Source organism: Convolutriloba macropyga, chromosome 1 (genome assembly GCF_964194025.1).
Source record: "Convolutriloba macropyga chromosome 1, txConMacr16.3, whole genome shotgun sequence".
NCBI lineage: Eukaryota > Metazoa > Xenacoelomorpha > Acoela > Convolutidae > Convolutriloba > Convolutriloba macropyga.
In genome coordinates this window covers 79,536,342-79,558,203 of record NC_134468.1, presented here as the reverse complement: position 1 = coordinate 79,558,203, position 21,862 = coordinate 79,536,342, and positions in this window count along the sequence as shown.

Below are 21,862 nucleotides of genomic sequence, written 5' to 3'. Positions count from 1 at the left end.
TTTTAATGCTTTTCTATGAAGAATCTAAACCATCAATTTATACAAATCTTTAAACAACGAGTGAATAAGATTTTGTCATTCTAATAATAGCGACAGACTAAATAATCGAGTTTTGAATTTTATAATTTTAGCCACTGAGAACTAATAACCGCAAGCTAACTGCATGTTGTTTTTGTTCGAAATGGTTATGATAGGACATAGAAAACACATTCGCATATTGTCTGTAGTCATTCTCCTTTCGCCTTACTAGACATAAGGTTAAACTTCAAAATTTGCTGTTTTCTGATTGGCTAAGATAAAAACCAAATATATCCAACTATTATGCTCTACGTGACAAGTATAGTTTTGAGCTATTCTTAGCAGCAACACGCCTAATCATGAAAGAAAAATAATCCAACTTATGTAATCCTTTCTTTCATTTCTTGCATACTGTTTGGTTGCTCACAGAATCCAAATCTTTGCTCTACAACAAGTTTAAATTGTTTGCAAAATCTTTTCACAGTCTTTCTTCATTTCTTTTTCTCTTTCTTTACTATTGTTTAATTATTCTCAAAACATGACTTCAAAAGACTATTATAGCACAGTTCATATAGATTGATACTCAATTCTTAAGTTTTAGAAAAAGAATTGTTCTATCTTTTGATTATACAGAAAAGCAGACCAAAAATTTTCACGACCTGATAAAGCACCACAACAAATCAGTAACCGCAACCTTGTCTTCAAAGTTTAAACACGTCTCCGGTGGCAATTTTTCTGAAAGAAGAGGCCAATCCCGATTTGAGAACAATAGCATATGAAACTTACAAAACAGAGAAAGTCGTTATGTTTAAACAAGAGTTTCGGGACAAAGAGTGGATTACAAATAACCACATGGCGCTACCAATAGTGCTTTCTGACTATATCCAATCATTCAGATTTGAAATTTCGCTGATGAAAGGAGCACAGTACACGATAGATCATGTTACCGGCTAGGTAAGAGAATTTGTGTTCAATCCAGAGACGATAGATAAAAATGTTAGGAAAATTCTTTATGACTATGATATCAAAGAGATTCCCCTGTACGAAAAACAGGAGGGCTATTGGAGCGACCTAGAAAATATCGATATTTTTTATCCAGACATTACAACTCGGTCACATTCTCCACTACCAGACTCAAAGCCAACTCCCTCAAATACCGAGGTAGCGGAAATTTCCATAATTGCCAGCAGCAACATTGAGACTTCACCAGTGAGCCTTCGTTTTGCTTCGAAGAAACGAAAACTTGATATCAACTTCTAAAACTCAATTAAGGACATTGTTTCTTTTGTTTCTGAGATGCTCTAGTGTGAAAATTATTTTGTTAGTTTCGTTCGTTCCGTGTTATATAGCCCAACATTTCTTTCCATTTTTCATTTTAGGCTACATTGTTCCACTTGAAATTGGATTTTTGCTTTCACTGCACTTCTAATTTAACACCGTAAACAGTATACACATTCTAATGAACATGCGATATTGTGATACAAATCAAAGTAATCTTGAGACGACGACATACTACTTTCTTTTTAAAGACAAACTCAAATTTGTAACCACACCTTGTCTTTGATAATAAAACAACACGTGTTCAAACATGTGAAAGACCGTAATGAAACCTAAACCCGACTGACCAATCAGAGAAGTTGAGACGACCACACTGAATTGCTTATGGGAATGAAAAACACATGTTGGCACATGTAAAAGAGATAATAATTCCTAAAACCCGGCCAACCAATCACAAACGCCGAGACCAAACCTTGCAAAACAAAAAATCTCGCGTATGGTAATCAAAGAGACCACACTTTTTCTTTGATAATAAAACAACACGAGGTCAAACATGTGCAAGACGGTAATAAAGTTTAAACTCGACTGACCAATCGGAGAAGCTGAGATGACAACACTGAATTGCTGATGGAAAAAAGACACACGTTGGCACATGTAGTAGACATAATAATTCCTAAAACTTGGCCAACCAATCACAAACGCCGAGACAAAAACTTGCGGAATAAGAAATCAAAAACATATTTTGTCATATGCACAATTTTAAAATTAATTTTTAGTCAGCTTTCAACAAATCAGAGGTTGGCAAAACAAATCCAGATTAGGTGAAAACAGATGATAGTTATAGACATACAGCTATGGTTGTTTTTAGTGCTATGAAACTATTAGGAGAACAAAAAGAAAACAGGAAAGTTCAGTCGTACATCAGTTTTTCGCCGTAAAATTTTGTCAATTTTTATAATTTTCCCCAAATTTTACTCTATATTACGTGATCAAATCTGCATTATCACCCAAACACCGTGTGTTACACAATTTACCGGTCTGCAATTGTTGTCATTTACAATGCAAAACAATTGGTGCATAACAGAGTTGCTTTTTGTGGAAGTATTTTGCATCAAATTTTCCAAAAACAACAGTTTTTGCTCTGAAAGTACACAATATTTTTCTCGATTTCTAACTCTCCCGTCATTTAAATGTGGTAGATGAATTGCTTTACTGAACACTTTCAAACATTTTTTCAGTACTTTTTTGAAAAATTTCACATAATTTTGAGCGTTTATTTTGTCCATTACATTTATTTCTTCCTTATTCTCTGCAAAGTTGCATTTTTTTCACCTCTGACGCTGCAAATTTCATACAAGACATAATAATTTTCAATTTGGAGCCCTGGCACTAAATTTTTATTGGTTTTTTCATCTGCTCACACTCCCTAATCTGGGATAACATATGGTCAATAAAACTATCAAATTAAAACCAGATGTTGGATCAAAACCACCAAAATTGGACTCCAATTTATTTTACTGTCGATATATTAGATAAAACTCATCAGAGATTAAAATACAGAAAAGTTATATCGGTTATATGTCTTTTGAAAACCCATGAATATGCTTTTTGATTTAAAAAGGGTTTAAGAATTTTAAAACTTTAAAATCGACTTTATGGACCCCAAGAAATTGCAAAATTTTGATTAAAAAAGTTTTTATCCCACGCATAAAATAGCTGGAACTTTCGTAAGTTTTAGCCCACCAAACAAATTTGGCAAAAATTATACAAGGTTATGTCCCCACAAATTTGAGAAAAATTTACAAGTTTTTGTCCCCGGCACAAATCGAGGAAAATTTTTGCAAGTTTTTATCCCTCTGGCAAAATTGAGAGACAACATTTTTCGACCTCAAAAATGTACCCACCGGATCGTCACGGGTAGGGACGTCCCCATGCGTTACAAAGCGTGTACAGGGACCGTTACGGGGGGGGCGAACCCCCGTGACAAAGCGTGTATTTGGTCTTACTACTACAAAGTTTGTGTTTGATCTTATCAGTGGGAGACTCCAAATTCAGTTCAGGTGAGCTAAATACCACAATATTCACTCATATTTATACGTTTTCTCAACTGGTCATTTATTTATTTGTACACTTACACTACGCTATTTTTTGCGAGGCAGCTATATCTGTCTCTTCTGATTGCTTAACGATACAAAACTATTGGAACTAATCAGAAACATTAAAAAATCAATAATATATGTAGTTATCGCAAATTCATATATATTTGTTTTATAGTTTAAAACTTTACCGTAAAATGTACAAATAGTTTCGACTACAACAATTGCGATAATAATAAAAACAAAAATAAACTTAAAAAATGATGTTAATCATTAAAAACAATAATCAGAACAAAAATAATAACAATACCAATAAAGCGTGTATTTGGTCTTACAAAATTTATTTGTCTTATAAATTTATTTGTACACTTACACTACGCTATCTTTTGCGAGGCAGCTATATCTGTCTCTTCTGATTGCTTAACGATACAAAACTATTGGAACTAATCAGAAACATTAAAAAATCAATAATATATGTAGTTATCGCAAATTCAAAAATATTTGTTTTATAGTTTAAAACTTTACCGTAAAATGTACAAATAGTTTCGACTACAACAATTGCGATAATAATAAAAACAGAAATAAACTTAAAAAAATTATGTTAATCATTAAAAACAATAATCAGAACAAAAATAATAATAATAATACCAATAAAAAAAATAATAATAATAGTAAAAATAATAATATTAATAATGATAATAGTAATAATATTAATCATAATAATAATAATAATAATAATAATAATAATAATAATAATAATAATAATAATAGTATTAATAATAATAATACTAATAATAAAAATAATAATAATAATAATAATAATAATAATAATAATAATAATAATAATAATAATTGTGATGAAGAACCTTTTGATTCTCCGTGTGGAGTGTAGTGGGTCTAGTATGTATGCGACTATTGTCTATTATGGATTGGTCCGATTGGACTATAGCCGGACGTTCTGCTCTAAGTCTCGGGCTTCGCTCGGGGGTGCGAGTAGGTCTCACTCTATATGACAGTTCAATTTTGGCGGATAAAAGAACAACGTTTAAAGTTGAATTAAGGCCACGTTTCACTAACTGTTTTTCAGCTTGCTTATTTTACGTCTGCAAGTTTGCATCTCTTGTCAGACGAACCAGCTAAGTACCGGTCTAGTCAACCAGAGCTATAGCGTTTACATAACTCAATGTGAACTTATTTACAAGAGGTTATTATATAACATATGAAGTTTAAAGTGTTTATACATAATACTTGAAATACTTGGTTACGACTCCACATGGAGTATCACATACCCCCCGCTGGGGCAAACGAGGTGCTATTTCTAGCAGTTCGTTTGTGAGTTTCTAAGTTGATATATCAGAAGTACAGCTGTCAGATTTCTCTCTTTTGTAGGGTGACATGGGGGGAGTAGCATAAACACTTGACGTTCCACTTGGAGGATCGCACGATGTTGAGATTGCCTGGTTCTTCTCGTTTTCGAGTTCATTTGTCGAGTGGGGTAACTGGTTGTGGCTGTTATTTGTTCCTTCTGGATCTCCATTAGGAGAATCGAGGAAGATCACCGATGGTGGTTTGAGTTGTTCTTTCACTGTTGTGCTCTCGTCTATGTTTTGGTCCATGAGGATGGACTCAAATTCGGTTGCTGTGTCTGCTGTTGTATCCATTTGGACTTGTACCGTTGTTTTGGTTGTGCTCTTGGAGGGTGCCGGTATTATTGAGATCGGGCATTCTTCCTGTAGGTCTGTTTCCGATGGTATGAGTTGACGATCTTGGCTGTTTGTGAAGGCAGGGTGAGAGAAAATGCTTGGATTTGATGATGTTACTATTCGGAATGGTGTATGTACGTCTGCATCCTGTTGTATGTTGTAGATTACAGTTTCTGGGTTATCGTTTGTGTTGTCGGTGAATTGTACTGCTTTGTTACTCAACGGATGTGTTTTCTTTGGTGACTCTGATTCGTAGTTTAGTGCTGCTTGTTGTGCTCTCATATTGAATGAGACTTGTGCTGGTGATTTCGATGCGGATAATTTTCTTTTGTTTGTTTTGGGCGTGCGTGGAGGTGTTGGCTTCGTTGCTGCTTTTCTTTTTTGTGTTCTTTTCTGTTGTTGTTGATTGGTCTGCGCTAATTTCTCGACTTTTTCCTTGGTCCAGATGGACTCGGCTGATGGTCCTTGGTTCTGTTGTTGGTTCCTTGATGTGTTGTTGCGTGCTTCTTCTAAACAGAATTTTCTTATTTTTTCTTGGTTGCGTTTATATTCACCTACAGTTTTGCAAGCTACCATGTGTACTAGTCGTGGTTTAGTTTCTGTTGCTATAGCAATGTCACTTTTTCTAATGACTGTGTTTTTTCTTAAGGGCGTGTCAACTGTGATTGTGTGCGGTGTGTAATTTGTTATTGTTCCATCTGGAATTATGTTCCATTGCGGTGCGAGTGTTGGTCTTGGTTCTTTTGTTTTTCGTGTGATTGTTTTCTTTGCTACATTGCGTTTGTTTGCTACTAGTTTTGTTGTTTTGTCACCTATGGTGAAGTGAATTTCAGATGGTGTTATCTTACGTGGGGAGCGAGGGCGGAGTGGCATGTTGTCGGACTCGTCGCTGTCAATGCTGATGGGGGTTGGGTTTTCTGGTTCCTTGTAAGCTATGTCCAGATTGTCTTCCGATAGTCCGTCGTAGCGCCACATCTCTTCGTTGGTGAGTACGTCATGTTTCAGGATTTTCTTGTCTAAACAATTCGAACGTAATTTTTTGTATGTTAAGTTTTTGTGTGACGGTTTGGTGACTATGTTAGAAATTTCTGTGTTAGGTTTGCGTCCGAAGTGTGCCTCAAATGGGCTTGTTTTGGTGGTGGCGTTAGGGATTAGTCTGATGTTTTCAATTATATTTGCTACTCTCTGGCTTAATGTTGTTTGTGTCCATTTGGAATCGATGTCTAAAACCGCGAGCCTACGCTTTATTGTTTGTATTAGCCTTTCTACCATTCCGGTTCCCCTGTGGTCTCCAGCTGGAGCGAGAATTAGTTTAATATTTTTATTTTTGCAGTATATTTCGAATTCTCGGGCTTTGAAAGCTTGTGCTTGATCACACCGTATTGACCTAGGGATTCCATGTACTTTGCAGTAGCTATCGAGATACTCAATTGCGGTTTTTGAGTCACAGTTATTGAAAACTTCTGCGTGCGGGTATCTAGATAACCTATCTACTGTTACTAATAAGTAATTGGAGAGGGCGTTATCCTTAAATGGTATTGGGCCCGCGAAGTCCATTTGGACTTCTTCGTTAGGTTAGGAGAGTGGTGGTAAGTTTCCCACTTGTGTTTTGGGGATTAATGGTTTTAGGTTTTTACCTTTTTCGGTGCAGTGGCGGCATGCTTGGGCTTGGGCAACAATGTCTGAATGGATATGCGGATACCAAATAAGTTGGGCTAAGGCAAGCATACCAGCTTGGCCCGGGTGCTTGTTGTGGATTGTTTCAAGTACCATCCCTCTCAGCTTGTTGGGGATTACAAGTTTGTTGTCATAAATTAAACATCCTGAAGGGGACACAGAAAGGTCTCTTCGGATACGATAATAAGTAGAATTAATTGCTTTAAGTTTTTCCCATTCGGAGTTTTTTACGAATTCAATAATGGGGCTTAATTCTTTCTTCGAGGCTTGAGCGATAAATTCTTCGTTGAATACGCGATTAAGGTTTTCCCGATAAAGTGAGGTGGGGGTTTGGTCGTAAACAGTGAATAGGGCTTCATGTCTTGTCGGGTCTAGGGGGTCTAAACCTCTACCTTTATTTGATGTAGAGTCTGTTTGGGTGGATACGGAGATTAGATTAGGTGGTTGTTGCTCCATATGGATTTTGTTTTTGTTGGGGGCTCTGAATCTTCTTTGAATGGGGATTTTAAATGTTTCTTTTGTGGGGTTAGCGCGTGTTGTAATTGCTACTAGGTTTTGAATACTTTTTGTGTGTTTAAATTGGGCGTTGTAATTTAATTTGCGTAAAGGAGATAGCGACTGTTTTGTGTGAGGTAATTGGCGAAAAGCGGTTGTTTTATTTGAGTGTGCGTGTTTAGTACTTGTGACGTCATATTATTGTTTTTGTTCTGTATTCTTATTGGTCGCTCCATTTGGAGCAATATTCGCTCGCAGTAACGCGTGTTTTTTTTCTTCGATAGTGTTAATGACAAAGTTTTTGTCTCTGTCTGAGGGGGAAGGTGCGTCAGATGATGGGTTTCTGCTTAGGTAATCAGCAAATCCCATATTTTTTCCTGGTATATGTTCTACTGAAAAATGGAAAGGTAGTAATCTATCTACCCATCTTGTATGGCGACTTTGATATGTTGTGTTGCCTCTGTTTTCTTTTAGTGCGCTTAACAATGCTTGGTGGTCCGTTTGGAGTGTGAAATGTGAGCCGTAGAGGTAATATTTGAAATGTTCTAAAGCCCAGACGACTGCTAGTAATTCTAGTTCGTTAGTGCTATATCGTTGTTCCAAATTGTTTAGAAACCTGCTCGCGTATGCGATTGGGTACCATGTTGAGTTTACGAATTGTTCTAAGCATGCTCCAAGGCCTTTTTTACTTGCGTCACATCGGACTCTGGTTGGGCATTTAACGTCGAATAGTCTGTTTTCTGTTATTGATTTTATTGCTTCTTTTATTTTATTGAATGCCTCCGTATGGAGCGTTTTCCAGTGCAGTTTATTTTGCGATTTTAAGTTGCTTTTTGAGAGTAATGGACGAAGCGGCTCACTGAGGGTTGCGAGGTTTGGTGTGAACTTAATGAGGTGATGAATGCACCCCATGAACGAGCGTAGTTGCTTGAGTGTTTTCGGTGTATCTAATTTAAATATTGATTCGCATTTTTTGTTAGTTGGGATTATTCCATTTGGATGTATTTTGAATCCCAGCCAAACTAAGTTTGTCTTTGCGAATTCGCATTTTTGTAGCTTTATTGCAAGGTTTTCCTTGTCTAGGAGGTTTAGAATTTTGTCTATTTCGTTCTCATGATCATTTAGGGAGCCTTCAGTGATAATAAATATATCGTCCAAAAATGCAAATTTCGAATGTATGCCCTCCAGTGTTTTGTCGATCGTTTTTTGAAATGTTGCGGGCATGTCTGTTAGGCCGTAAAAGCCGTTTATGAACCGGTAGGTTCCTGTTGCTTTCCCCCCTAGGAGACTGAAGTTGCAATGTTTTTGGAGGTTTGGGTCAAGTGGGATTTGGCTATATGCATATTTCAGATCGATTTTGCTGAAGTAGAATTGACCTGGGTTTTGTTTCCTTTCGGAGATGTAATTTGCTACTTCGTCTATTAGGTGATCAATGCTTTGCATTTGATATTTGTTTTTATGTATTGCATCGTTGAGCTTCTTTGAGTCTAATGCGATTTTTACGCTTTTGTCGTGTTTCACTGTTATTACTACCGGACTTATGAAATGTTCGTCCGAGCATTTGTCTAGTCTGATTATTTGTTTATCCTGTATTAATTTTTCAAGTTCGGCCTCTACTTTATCAAGGAGATGGAGGGGTACTCTGCGTCCTTTTTGCTGTATTGGTTTAAAGTTTTCTTTCATGGTTGGTTTGGCAATGTGGTTCTTTGATTTTCCTAATCGTGTACATAGTTTGGGGTATTTTTTAAGTATCCATTTTATTATATTTGATTCTATTGTTGTAGCGGAGATCTGGAGTACTTTCTTACCTGTATTTTTGTTGGCCGTGAGGGTTATTCCGAGTTTTCGTAAGATGTCTCTACCCATTATGTTGTTCGTTTTGTTTTCGACCAGTAGGATTTGACAGTCCGGTGCATTCCAAGATCCTTTTGATCGATTTTGATTTGTTTATTGTTGAAGCATTTAAATTTTTCTTGTTCTATGTAGGGAACAATTCTGGCTTTTGAAATGTGGAGAAGTAGTTCGTTCGCTGTTTCTTTGTTCATGAATTTTCTAGGGGAGCCTGTGTCAGCCAACCATACAATGCGTTTGTTGTTGGTTGTCGTTGCTAACCAGAATTCTCCTGTGCCCTCGTTGTTTATGACTGAATTCTTCTCCGCGTGGAACTTTGTTGGTCTTATCAGGTTCACGTTGGCCCAGTCTTCTGTGAGCTCTTTTATATACAGGGCGGCTTCCGCGTCTTCATCGTCGAGTTCATCTGGCTCACCTTCATAGTTTTGTGTTTCCGTTTGGTCGGTGTTGTCTTTTATATGTCGTACTCTCCTGGTTTGGTTGTTTCCGGGGCGGGGTGTGTAGGTGTTTTGATATCTTGATTGTGGGCTTGACGTGCTTTGTAGTGGTGGTCTTCTTCTTTCCGGCATGGGTGCTTTGCACATGGACGAGAAGTGTCCTTGTTTTTTGCAAATTTTGCATGTTGTGTTTCTCGCCGGGCAGTTTTGTAGGTGATTGGGTGTGAATGGATTACCGCATTTCCAGCATGGCACAATTTTTCCGGATTGGGGTGTAGGAAGTATAGCTTGCGGTCTTCTATTTTGTCTTATATACGTGACTTGGTTCCATGTGGAGGTGCTGTTTGCTCTAATTATTTCTCGCTGGTTGGCCTGTCCACGTTCTCGGTTTATTGCATAATTTAATACCTGTTGCGGGGTTCTCACTTCTGACAATAAGTCCATCTGGATCGCGGTGTTGTTCATCCTGCTGACTGCACCATGTGATGAAGAACCTTTTGATTCTCCGTGTGGAGTGTAGTTGGTCTAGTATGTATGCGACTATTGTCTATTATGGATTGGTCCGATTGGACTATAGCCGGACGTTCTGCTCTAAGTCTCGGGCTTCGCTCGGGGGTGAGAGTAGGTCTCACTCTATATGACAGTTTAATTTTGGCGGATAAAAGAACAACGTTTAAAGTTGAATTAAGGCCACGTTTCACTAACTGTTTTTCAGCTTGCTTATTTTACGTCTGCAAGTTTGCATCTCTTGTCAGACGAACCAGCTAACTATCGGTCTAGTCAACCAGAACTATAGCGTTTACATAACTAATAATAATAATAATAATAATAATGATAGAAAAACTAATAATAAGTGCCTTTGATACCGATGCACGGAACCTAACGGTCTCAAAATTTTCTTTTTTACAGACTTCAGCGTGTAAAGTTAGACTGAAGTTCCTACAACTGGATAGAAATTGTCAGAGGTGTACCTCAAAGAACCGTATCGGGACCTCTGGTTCAATTTATATGTAAGCGATCTTTGTACAGCTAATGATACCCATGGAGAATTGATACAATATGCTGATGATTGCCCAGTTTTTGCTTCTAACAAAGACGAAGCAAAAACACCCAGGTATCAAACTTAACGAGTTAAGCAAGCTACTCCAGAGAAAATCACTTAAATTTGAATTCTTCAAAGACAAAGGTTGTTTGTTTCAGCAAAAAAATGATCAAAGAAATAAAACCCAGAAAACATTTTTAATAGATAATAAAGTAATCAAAAAATCAAATGAATTCAAATATTTAGGACCAAGAATTGATTCCATTCTCAGTTTCAAGAATCATGTTAAAAAAGTTAATGATGATGGCTCAAATGAAAAAAAAAACTAAAGACTAAATTGGAACTCAACTTCCTATATAAAGCTTAGAAATTTCATTCGATTATTTTGTCACATATCTATTATTCAGCTGTATTTATTCAGCACAAAAAAAACCTATGAGCACTTCTCTAGAAAAGAAGCTGAACTGTGGTCTTAAAAAATATGCTCTTCCGCTCATAATTCAAATCGTAACGGCACCCAAGAACTAAAAAACATGTGATCGGGGTTGAACAGAAAATTGAACAACTTTCTGTTTTTTATCCCAGAAAATTTATCAGGTGAGAAAAAAGTAAACTTAAAAAAATGATGTTAATCATTATAAAAACAATAATCAAAATAAAAATAATAACAATACCAATAATATTAATAATAATAATAATAATAATAATAATAATAAAAATAATAATAATAATAATAATAATAATAATAATATTAATAATAATAATAATAATAATAATAATAATAATAATAATAATAATAACGATAATAATAATATTAATAATAATAATAAAATTAATACTAATAATAATAATAATAATAATAATAATAATAATAATAATAATAATAATAATAATAATAATAATAATATAATAATAATAATAATAATAATAATAATAATAATAATAATAACAATAATAATAATAATAATAAAAATAATAATAATAAGAATAATATTAATAATAATAATAATAGTAATAATAATAATAATAATAATAATAATAATAATAATAATAATAATAATAATAATAATAATAATAATAATAATAATAATAATAATATTGACAACAACGATAATAATAATGATAATAATAATAATATTAATAATAATAATAAAAATAATAATAAAATAATAATAATAATGATAGAAAAACTAATAATAAGTGCCCTTGATACCGATGCACGGAACCTAACGGTCTCAAAATTTTCTTTTTTACAGACTTCAGCGTGTAAAGTTAGACTGAAGTTCCTACAACTGGATAGAAATTGTCAGAGGTGTACCTCAAAGAACCGTATCGGGACCTCTGGTTCAATTTATATGTAAGCGATCTTTGTACAGCTAATGATACCCATGGAGAATTGATACAATATGCTGATGATTGCCCAGTTTTTGCTTCTAACAAAGACGAAGCAAAAACACCCAGGTATCAAACTTAACGAGTTAAGCAAGCTACTCCAGAGAAAATCAATTAAATTTGAATTCTTCAAAGACAAAGGTTGTTTGTTTCAGCAAACAAAATGATCAAAGAAATAAAACCCAGAAAAAATTTTTAATAGATAATAAAGTAATAAAAAAATCAAATGAATTCAAATATTTAGGACCAACAATTGATTCCATTCTCAGTTTCAAGAATCATGTTAAAAAAAATTAAAGATGATGGCTCAAGTGAAAAAAAAACTAAAGACTAAATTGGAACTCAACTTACTATATAAAGCTTAGAAATTTCTTTTCATTCGATTGTTTTGTCACATATCTATTATTCAGCTGTATTTATTCAGCACAAAATTAAACCTATGAGCACTTCTCTAGAAAAGAAGCTGAACTGTGGTCTTAAAAAATATGTTCTTCCGCTCATAATCCAAATCGTAACGGCGCTTAAGAACTAAAAAACATGTGATCGGGGTTGAACAGAGAATTGAACAACTTTGTTTTTTATCCCAGAAAATTTATCAGGCGAGAAAAAAATAAACTTAAAAAAATCATGTTAATCATTAAAAACAATAATCAAAATAAAAACAATAATAATACCAATAATATTAATAATAATAATAATAATAATAATAACAATAATAATAAAAATATTAATAATAACAATAATAATAAAAATAATAATAATAATAATAATAATAATAATAATAATAATACTAACAATAATCTTTTTTTTAAAGTAATAAGAATAATAACAATAAAAATAATAATAATAATAATATTAATAATAATAATAATGATAATAAAAATTAAAATGGTAATAAAAATAATAATAATAATAATAATAATAATAATAATAATAATAATAATAATAACAATAACAATAATAAAAAAAATAATGATGATAAAATTAATAATAATAATAGTAATAATAAAAATACTAATAATAATAATATTAATGATGATAATAATAAGAAAAATAATAATACTAATAATAATGTTTTTTAAAAGTACTAAAAAAAATAACAATAATAATAAAAATAGTAATAATAAAAATAATAATAATAATAATAATAATAATAATAAAAATAATAATAATAATAATAATAATAATAATAATAATAATAATAATAATAATAACGATAATAATAATATTAATAATAATAATAAAATTAATACTAATAATAATAATAATAATAATAATAATAATAATAATAATAATAATAATAATAATAACAATAATAATAATAATAACAATAAAAATAATAATAATAAGAATAATAATAATAATAATAATAATAATAATAATAACAATAATAATAATAATATTAATAATAACAATAATAATAAAAATAATAATAATAATAATAATACTAACAATAATGTTTTTTTTCAAAGTAATAAGAATAATAACAATAAAAATAATAATAATAATAATAATAATAATAATAATAATAATAATAATAATAATAATAATAATAATAATGATAATAATAATTAAAATGGTAATAAAAATAATAATAATAATAATAATAACAATAATAATAATAATAATAATAATAATAATAATGATAATAATAATTAAAATGGTAATAAAAATAATAATAATAATAATAATAATAATAATAACAATAACAATAATAAAAAAATAATGATGATAAAATTAATAATAATAATAGTAATAATAAAAATACTAATAATAATAATATTAATGATGATAATAATAAGAAAAATAATAATACTAATAATAATGTTTTTTAAAAGTATTAAAAAAAATAACAATAATAATAAAAATAGTAATAATAATAATAATAATAATAATAATAATAATAATAATAATAATAATAATAATAATAATAATAAAAATAATAATAATGATAATAATAATAATAATAATAGAAATAATAATAATAATAATAATAATAATAATAATAATAATAATAATAATAACGATAATAATAATATTAAAAATAATAATAAAATTAATACTAATAATAATAATAATAATAATAATAATAATAATAATAATAATAATAATAATAATAATAATAATAATAATAATAATAACAATAATAATAATAATAATAATAATAATAAAAATAATAATAATAAGAATAATAATAATAATAATAATAATAATAATAATAATAATAATAATAATAATAATAATAATACTGACAACAACGATAATAATAATGATAATAATAATAATATTAATAATAATAATAAAAATAATAATAAAATAATAATAATAATGATAGAAAAACTAATAATAAGTGCCTTTGATACCGATGCACGGAACCTAACGGTCTCAAAATTTTCTTTTTTACAGACTTCAGCGTGTAAAGTTAGACTGAAGTTCCTACAACTGGATAGAAATTGTCAGAGGTGTACCTCAAAGAAACGTATCGGGACCTCTGGTTCAATTTATATGTAAGCGATCTTTGTACAGCTAATGATACCCATGGAGAATTGATACAATATGCTGATGATTGCCCAGTTTTTGCTTCTAACAAGGACGAAGCAAAAACACCCAGGTATCAAACTTAACGAGTTAAGCAAGCTACTCCAGAGAAAATCAATAAAATTTGAATTCTTCAAAGACAAAGGTTGTTTGTTTCAGCAAAAAAAATGATCAAAGAAATAAAACCCAGAAAAAAATTTTAATAGATAATAAAGTAATAAAAAAATCAAATGAATTCAAATATTTAGGACCAACAATTGATTCCATTCTCAGTTTCAAGAATCACGTTAAAAAAAATTAAAGATGATGGCTCAAGTGAAAAAAAAAACTAAAGACTAAATTGGAACTCAACTTACTATATAAAGCTTAGAAATTTCTTTTCATTCGATTGTTTTGTCACATATCTATTATTCAGCTGTATTTATTCAGCACAAAATTAAACCTATGAGCACTTCTCTAGAAAAGAAGCTGAACTGTGGTCTTAAAAAATATGTTCTTCCGCTCATAATCCAAATCGTAACGGCGCTTAAGAACTAAAAAACATGTGATCGGGGTTGAACAGAGAATTGAACAACTTTGTTTTTTATCCCAGAAAATTTATCAGGCGAGAAAAAAATAAACTTAAAAAAATTATGTTAATCATTAAAAACAATAATCAAAATAAAAACAATAATAATACCAATAATATTAATAATAATAATAATAATAATAATAATAATAATAATAATAATAATAATAATATTAATAATAACAATAATAATAATAATAATAATAATAATAATAATAATAATAATAATAATAATACTAACAATAATGTTTGTTTTAAAGTAATAAGAATAATAACAATAAAAATAATAATAATAATAATAATAATAATAATGATAATAATAATTAAAATGGTAATAAAAAAAAATAATAATAATAATAATAATAACAATAACAATAATAAAGAAAATAATGATGATAAAATTAATAATAATAATAGTAATAAAAAAATACTAATAATAATAATATTAATGATGATAATAATAAGAAAAATAATAATACTAATAATAATGTTTTTTTAAAAGTTTTAAAAAAAATAACAATAATAATAAAAATAGTAATAATAATAATAATAATAATAATAATAATAATAATAATAATAATAATAATAATAATAATAATAATAATAATAATAATAATAATAATGATAATGATAATAATAATAATAATAATAATAATAATAATAATAATAATAATGGTAATAAAATTGATAATAATAATAATAATAATAATAATAATAATAATAATAATAATAATTGTGGTGAGCGAGAAAACTGTTTTTCGATTCAATCGTAAATTCCACTTGGAATGAGAGTAATACTATACGTTACACACAATAAGGCAGAACTGCGCTTTTGCATTGTTATGCATTTGCACTATGTGAGGTGCTAGACAGATAACTGTCAGAATAATGTTAACACTTCGTAACACTTCATAACTATCAGTAAGGATGAACAGAAAGTAATGTGGCTTCACTATGATCAAGTACTACACTTGATTATAATATATAAACTTATCGTATAGTTTAAGAGAGTTTATAGTTAATACTTGTAAGTGCTTGGTTACTAGTTTCTCGTCTCCATTCGGAGATAGGTACCTTGGTACCACACTCCCCCGGCCACTGTGAAGAATTTCACTTGTGTAATTCTTCCTCGTAGAAGTCGCTTGGTTTGATATCCGATATCGAACTCTTTGCTGGCGATGGTGATGCAGTGTAATGTTCTTCATTACGTTCGTTTCCCAAGATACCTTCAGTCGTAGGTTTATTTTCTTCATTCTCTTCTTGGTTGTTCTTCGATGCCGGTGCTGAGTTCTGTGTTTCTTCTATTTTGTCTTTTATTGATGCCTCAACTGGATTGGTGATGGCTTTTGAGCTGCCTTGTATCTCCTTTTCCGATTCGCCTCCATGGGGCGTTGTTATGTTTAGAATTGGCGAGCTGCTGAACTTAGGGGACGCCTTCAGTTTTTGTATTTTTCCGACCGCTTTGTCCAACTTTGGAGTTGAAATTCTTGACTTGAATTGTGGGGGTATTTCGGGGCTGTCCGGTGATGTGATCATAAAGTCGTATTTGTTATCTGATGTAAACACTTTTATTGGGCTATTTTCAGTAGAGTCCGAGATGGTTATGCATTCAATTGTTGGGGATTTTAATAATTCTTGTTCGTTGATTTTAATAAAAGATCGATTTTGTTTCTCCATATGGAGTTTTGATTGATTTAATGCTGCTGCTCTTGACTTCGTTCGGAACGTATCGCTTGAGCTTGGTTTTTCCTTTCGTTTTTCTTTCTGGGGCATCACGTGTCTTTTGTTTCTACGCGGTGTGAATTGGTGTTTTTCTTGCTGTTTTTGTGGTTGTTGTTTTCTTGCAGGCGCTTCTTGTGCCTTCTTGGTTCTCCTTTTCTGCTGTTGTGCCCTTTGGTTCTTTTTCGCGATCGAAACTATTTGTTCGTGGCTGTAGAGATTTTCTCCGCTTGGAGCCGAAGTTGTTGCGGTGCTTGTTCCCTGTTTCAATTGTTCCTGTCTTTGCTTCATTTGTCTCTTTTCTTCTAAACAAAATTGTTTAATTTTTTCTTTGTTATTGTTGTATTCTCTTAGTGATTTGCATGCTACCATGTGTATTAATCTTTTTGGTGGTGATGGTTGTCTTTGATGTGGTGTTAGTGGTTGTGTTACTATTGCTAAGTCGCTCTTTCTAATAACTGTGTTTTTTCTATTGTTAGTGTCCAGTGTGATTGTGTGTGGTGAATAATTTGTGATTGTGCCATTTTCAATTATGTTCCATTGTGGTTTTAGTGTTCCCCGTGGTTCAGGTGCTTTTCGTGCTATAGATTTTCGTGCTACTTGTTTTTTACCGTATATTAGTGTTGTAGTTTTGTCTCCGAATGTGACTTCAAGTTTAGAAGGTATTATCTTACCCGGGGTGCGCGTGGGGCTAAGCAGCGGCGCATTCTCGGAGTCGTCGCTTTCTGATGCGATGTTTACCTCTGGTCTTGTTCCTTTCTTCGCATCTTCTCTATACTGTATGTTCAGTTCTGGCTCCGAGTCCTGATCCATGTCCCAGATTGTTGCAGGAGACAGGACTGGTTGCTTGAGTAGTTTGCGATCTGAAGCGAAATGTTTTATTTTTTTATATGATAAGTTTTGTTTGTTTGGTTTTGTTACTATATTTGATAATGCAGTGTTTGGTTTCCTACCGAAGTGTGCTTCGAATGGGGTTATTTTTGATATTCTGTTTGGAATTAATCTGATGTTTTTAATAATGTTTGATACAATTGTTGTGATATCTTCTGATGACCATAATGGATCTATAGCCATTACGCCTAATTTTCGTTTTATTGTTTGGATAAGGCGTTCGACCATGCCCGTTGCTCTATGATCTCTAGCTGGAGCTAGGATGAGTTTTATGTTATTCTTCTTACAATGTACGTTAAAGTCTCTAGATTTAAAGGCTTGTGCTTGGTCGCACCTTAATGACCGTGGTATACCGTGGAACTTACAGTATTCTTCTAAATATTCTATTGCTGTTGATGCGTCGCAGTTTTTAAAGACTTGGGCAGTTGGGAATCTAGAGTATCTATCCACTGCTACTAAAATATAATAGTTGTCTGTGTGATTTCTAAAAGGGATGGGGCCTGCGAAATCCATTTGGAGTTCTTCATTTGTTTCTTCCAAATGTGGGAGTTTTCCTAACTTTTGCTTAGGTATTATAGGTTTTAGATTTTTACCTTGTCTTGTACATTCTTCGCATGCTTGGGCTTTCGAGGTTAGGCTGCGATGTATGCAGGGAAACCAAATTAGATTTCCTAAACTTAGCATTCCTGCTTGACCCGGGTGCGTTTGGTGTATTGCGTCGATGACAAATTGTTTTAGACTTCGTGGTATTACTAATTTGTTGTCGTATAGCATGCATCCTGATGTTGTTATAGATAGGTCTTTTCGCAGTGAGTAAAAGTACTTGTTGGATTTCCTTAATGCCTCCCAATCTTTTTCCTTAATCATTTTCATGATGGGTGTTAGTGTTCTGTCCTGTCGCGTTGCCTCCGCGAGGAATTCTTCTCGAATACTTGTGAAAGATGTTTCCTATAGTCGGGTATTGTTTCACTATTGCTGAGGGGAAAGAATTGTGGGTGAAGTTCTGGTTGTATTGGGTCCCGTCCATTGCCTGTGTTGTCAATGTCCTCCGTTTGGGTACTAATTGTAATTAGAGGTGGTCTTGTTGTTGGGTTGTCCATCTTGTGTGGTGTTGTTTTTCTTTTGTTGGGTGCTGTGTTTCTTCTAATAATGGGTCTATTCGCCGTTTCAATATGTGGTCTATTTCTAGTGATTGCGTTAATAAATTGATTTGTATAATGAAGAATTGTAGATGTTTTTATAAAGTTTTTTGAATGAATAGATAAGGGGTTAATTTGAATACGTTTTAATTTGATTGAGTTAATGTGTTCCGTTTGGAGAAATTGTGTATTTGAATAGCGTGTAAATTTGGTTACTGTTTTCTAAGGCGAGAATGGCAAAAAGCGTGTTTTGTACGGTGCTTGTGTTGAGAACGATTAATGACGTCATTGTTGTTATGTGTATTGCTGGTATTGTTGCGTAATGTTTTTTTAATTAGTGTATATTTAAAGTCTTTTATCTGATTTATTATGAAATGTGCATCTTCTGCGGATGGTGGACTTGCTATTGCATTTGGATTTCGACTAAAATAATCTGCGAATCCCATTTGTTTACCTGGGATATGTTCTATAATAAAATTAAATGGTAGTAATCTGTCAACCCACCGAGTAAGTCTACTTTGGTAGGTTTTGTTTCCTCTGTTTTCTTTTAGTGCTGTCAGTAATGCCTGGTGATCCGTTTGGAGAGTGAACTCCGATCCTTGTAGGTAATGTTTGAAATGTTCAAGAGACCAGACTACTGATAGTAGTTCTAATTTGTTTGTACTATATCTAATTCTACTGTATTTAGGAATCGGCTTGCAAATGCGATGGTGTGCCATATATTGTCTGTTTTCTGCTCTAGTGTTGCCCCTAGTCCTAATTTACTTGCATCGCATTTTACTCTTGTGTCTTTGTCAACGTCGAAATGTTTGTTTTCTACGATTTTTGCTATTTGTGTTTTGATCTTTTCGAATGTTTTTGTATGTTTCTCTTCCCATTTTAATTTATTTGATGCTGTGACGTTTTCCTTTTTTAATAATGGGCGTAATGGTTCTGATATTTCGGCTAAGTGTGGAATAAATTTAATTAGGTGGTGGATGCTACCCATAAATGATCTCAGTTGTTTGAGAGTTTTCGGTATATCGAGTTTTTGTAGTGCTTCCGTTTTGGTTATTAATGGTGTTACTCCATGTGGAGTTATTTTGAATCCAAGCCATTCAGTTTCTTGTTTTGCAAATTCCAATTTTTGTAAGCTAATTGCTAGTCTTTCTTTGTTTAGTCGGTCTAGTATAATATCTAATGTTTCTTCGTGTTCTTTTAGCTTCCCTTTTGTTGCGATTAGTATGTCATCTAGAAATGCGAAGTAGTTTTTGGAACCTTCTAGCGTTTTATCTATAGTTTTTTGGAATGTAGCCGGCATATCTGTTAATCCGTAGAAGCCGTTTATGAACCTGTATGTTCCTGTTGCTTTCCCTCCTAGGATGTTGAAGTTGCAATGTTCAGCGATGCTATCGTCTAATGGAATTTGACTGTACGCGTATTTTAGGTCGATTTTACTAAACCACCATGGTCCTTCATTGTTTTTGTTTGATGCTATTTGCATTGCCAATGAGTCAGTTAAGTGACCAATACTTTGCATTTGGTATTTATTTTTGCGAATTGCTTTGTTTAGCTCTTTTGAATCTAGTGCTATTTTTATTGACTTGTCCTTTTTTACTGTTATTACTACTGGACTTATGTATAAATCATCTGGGCATTTCTCCAGACGGATAATTTGTTTGTCTTCTATTAGTTTTTGTAGTTGGTTTTCCACTTTTTCGACTAGATGTAGTGGTACTCTTCTTCCCTTGTGTTGTGTTGGTGTTTTTTCTTGTTTCATGATGGATTTTGCGATGTGATTTTTACTTCTACCGAGTCTTGTACAAAGGTGTGGATATTTTTTGAATATCCATTTTGTTATGTTTTGTTCGATAATGTTTTTGTTGATATTAAGGATTTTCTTACCTTCATTTTGTTGTTGTGTTAGAGTTAGTCCCAGTTTTGCAAGGATGTCCCTTCCCATCAGGTTTTGTGAGCCGTGTTTTACCACTAGAATGTTGCAGTTTTTTGCTGTCCAGGATCCTGAATGTAGTTCCATGTGGATTTGTCCTATAATGGGTATGTCTTGGTTGTTAAAACATTTGAATTTCGTTTGTCCGTTGTATGGTTCCATGTTCATCTTGTTGTTGTTTTGTAAAATCTCATTAGCTGTCTTGATGTCAATAAAGCTCCGTGGGGATCCTGTATCTGCGAGCCAGTCTAATTTATGTGTTTTGTTTATTGTTGTTTGAATGAGAATTTCTCCATGTGGAGTTCGGTTGTTTATGTCACAGTTTTTTGTTTCTTTAAAGTCTCTTTCTATCAGATTAATTTTATTCCAATCCTCCATGAGTTCTGTTATATACATTGTTTGTTCTGGGTCAATTGTTTCTTCCTCTTCCTCTTCTTCTAGTGGTGGTGCAATGGTTTCTTCCTCTTCTTCGATGATGTTTTTGACATTTCTTGTTTGTTGAAATTGTCGTTGTTGGTACTGTCCTCTGTTTTTAGGTAGTAATGGTATCTGTGAACGGCACGTTTTTGCAAAGTGTCCTTGTTTTCTGCATATATTGCATTGTGAGATTCTTGCTGGACAGTTGTTGTTGTGGTTTGGTGTGAACGATCCTCCACATCTCCAACATTGTGGATTTTGTTTTGTGTTTTGTGGTGTTGGAAGAATTGCTGGCTTTGTTTTGCGTGCTGATAAGTGTGCAACCGTAGTGTTCCATGTGGAGTTATTTCCTCTCAATATTTCTTATTGGTTTTGTTGTCCTCGTTCTCTTGCTAGTGCATAGTTGAGTGCTTGTGCAGGTGTTCTCATCTCCGAGAGGAGTTCCATTTGTATGGCTGTATTATTCATTTTGCCGATGAAGAAGTCTTTCACTAGGTCCTGTTCTACACCCCCAAATGCTGCCTTTGCTCCCAGTTCTCGAAGTCTACTATAGAATGTTTCTAATGACTCATGTGGTTCTTGTCGTGCGTTGATGATTTGGAATCTGTCGTATGTCGTGTTTCTGGGCTTTGTGAAAGTGATGCTTAATTCGTGTGCAAATTCATACGTGC